Source organism: Lynx canadensis, chromosome B2, assembly GCF_007474595.2.
Source record: "Lynx canadensis isolate LIC74 chromosome B2, mLynCan4.pri.v2, whole genome shotgun sequence".
Lineage (NCBI taxonomy): Eukaryota > Metazoa > Chordata > Mammalia > Carnivora > Felidae > Lynx > Lynx canadensis.
The window spans coordinates 16,063,156-16,066,115 of NC_044307.1; the positions used below are offsets into that span (position 1 = coordinate 16,063,156).

At 44.2% G+C, this 2,960-nt stretch overlaps 1 non-coding gene across 1 annotated transcript; it reads right to left on the reverse strand.

Annotated features, from left to right (window-relative positions):
* Positions 1–1,477: 1,477 nt before the first annotated feature.
* TRNAQ-UUG lies at positions 1,478–1,562 on the reverse strand. Its single transcript has one exon. It is a non-coding gene; the product is annotated as a tRNA-Gln (tRNA).
* Between the last annotated feature and the right edge of the window lie 1,398 nt (positions 1,563–2,960).

Consider the following 2,960-nt stretch of genomic DNA (forward strand, 5'->3'; position numbering starts at 1 on the left):
TTTTGTAAAGTTAGCTTTTTGGTAGAATCCAACCATTATAACACCTTAACTTTGAAGGAAAAGAATATAGAACCACTGTGTCAATAGGTCAAAGTGGATTCTGAAAGATGTCCTGCCTCGTGTGAAACACGCTCTCGCGTTGAGTATGCGTGCCTCAGTGGCTCACTGAAGGTCATCTTGCCAACGACGGCCATTGACCCCCCAAAGCAGTGGCCCACCAGCCAGCGGCATTTGATGAGGGGTGATTAAGAAGGGGTGTATTAAAGGCCATTGCCAGCAAGTTGATAAGGGTTAATGCAGAGAAGAAGCAGCACGTGGAAACAAGCCAGTTTGTTGAGCCAACACAAGCCATGCTAACCGAATCGTGTTCTGCTAGAAGAGCCGGAAAAATAGAGGAGCTCACCCTGCGGGGCAGACCACACACACCTGGTATGCTGTGTGTGCCACTCACGGAGATTCCATTCACATGTGTCACCAGAAAGAGCTTTAATTTCTGAACACTTCTAGAAATCAACTGACGCCGTTTACTCCAGCGGGAATGGCAGGCAGCCATCCTGGAGGATATTAAACAGTCCTCTCCCGTCTCCACAGTGGCTTATTGTCTCAGCATAAAAACATTTGTTTAAATATTAAACAGTGAAATCTCGCCTGGTCATTAAAGCCCATAAAAAAAAAAAAGAACAGGACGGAAATTGGTTAATAATCTTAGACTTTGGCCAACTGAGTGGCTGGAATGCCATTTGTCTTGGTGGCATGTCAACCACCCAGAGGAAGCCCCGTACATCACAAAGCCGGCTTCGTCCTCACACTGTTTACAGGACCCTCGTGATACGTGCTTCTCGTCTCTTTAAACGTGCGTCTGCCCGGTGAGATCGCTTGCAATTTTCTCAAAGGCCGTTTTGAATAGCTGTGAGCGTCTGGATTCTTAATTCCTATTTACCCCATAAGAGTGTTTTGATCTAGGAAGGACATACTGAGTGAAACGTGCTTCTTCAATCAACGGCAACTCAATTAAAATCGACCAGGACGCTTTTCTCAGTTCCCTTCCATTACAAAGTATTAATGGATACCCACCAGGAGCTTGTCCTCTAATGGAGAGTGAAAAGGTAGGGAAGGTTCCTCTACCACATGCCACATATTATCTGACCAGAGGAGATGACACCCTAGTTAATGTGTCACCCTGATCCTAATGGCTTTCTCCTTAAATAGATTTACTAACATGGCTATCCACCCCTTCATCCATCACTGATATATTTCCATGGGTCTTCCTACAACTTCTGTCAAATACAATGATAAGTAAGGAAGAAAGATGTCGGGCCACGCTTTTCTTTTCTTTTTCTTTTCTTTCTTTTTTTTTAAGTTCTTGTTTATTTTTATTACTTATTTTTGAGAGAGAGACAGAGTGTGAGAGGAGGAGCAGAGAGAGAGGGAGACACAGAATCCGAAGCAGGCTCCAGGCTCTGAGCCATCAGCACAGAGCCCGATGTGGGGCTCGAACTCACAGACCGTGAGATCACGACCTGAGCCAAAGTCAGACGCTCAACCGACTGAGCCACCCGGGCACCTCGAGGCCACACTTTTCAATCACCGGTCTACTCAGATTTGTAACTCTTTCCCCAAAATGGGTGACATTCTTAGAAGAATGAAATACTGTCATTGGTTTATCAATAAAAATTTTAGAGTTCCCTTAAACGTCTTGAAGTCAGTATATCAATAGCATAGATAGATGAGGGATAGCTATTTTGCTAACAGTACTTGTTATTTTTTCATTGGAATGTGATTGTTTGGGTTGAGTATAGACATATTTATTTAACTAGCTTTCAAACAACATTTGATATAGTATCTCAATAGCAGTGATGTGAATTTTGTGTGTGATACAGATGAGGGTAGGGGTTCCAGCCTCCTTTATTTAAATAGTTACCTGCTGGGGCGCCTGGGTGGCGCAGTCGGTTAAGCGTCCGACTTCAGCCAGGTCACCATCTCGCGGTCCGTGAGTTCGAGCCCCGCGTCGGGCTCTGGGCTGATGGCTCAGAGCCTGGAGCCTGTTTCCGATTCTGTGTCTCCCTCTCTCTCTGCCCCTCCCCCGTTCATGCTCTGTCTCTCTCTGTCCCCAAAAAATAAATAAATAAAACGTTGAAAAAAAAATTAAAAAAAAAAAAATAGTTACCTGCTGAGCATGTGCCATGTGCCAGGCCTAGTTCTAGGTGTGAACTGGGACAAAACTCAAGATCCCAAGAGAGTGTCGCATCCTAGAAGCCAGGGGCAGAAGGGATATCGCGGAGAATAAAGCAAGCAAGTTACATCAGACGCCTCCAGTCATAAGTCAGGTGGCATGGGCACCTAGGGCTGAGTATGGGTTTGACAACAAGGTCATTGCTGACTCTGCTAGTAGCTAGAGTACGAGTCGGGAGGTTGGAAGCCTGCTTGGAAAAGCTTAAAAGAGAAGAGAGAAGAGAAATCGAAGGACGTTCCAAAGAAATTTCACTTCAAGGAATTGTTAGCGAGTGGGACCGTAGCGGGAGTGTTTGGTCAAGAGAAAGTTTCTATTTTTTAAGATGAGAGAAAACAAAAGCATGCTTGAAGGCTAATGCAACTGAAAGTCAAAAGATGCGTTGCTTATAAAACCACAGCAAAGAGCAGAAATCAAACTGTACTCGCGGGGGCTGTAAAGCGAAATTAAAATCTAAACCATGTTTTAATATGAATAAACTTGCTGAGTCCACAACCGGTAGGTAGCTTTTAACTGCAGCAATCTGAGCTGTGTGCTAGAGACTGTTGAGTATTTTCATGTCAAGCTTTTATTTAACCAGGATGTTTCGGGGGATAGGACGTTTTGGTCAAGAGCCTGATATGAAGTTTCCCTGAAGTGGATTTGAATGGTGTAAAATGTACTTAACCCTAAAACTGCATTGAGTAGTCTTGAGTCTTTTATGGTTTATATGATCCCTTAAGAAGTTGCA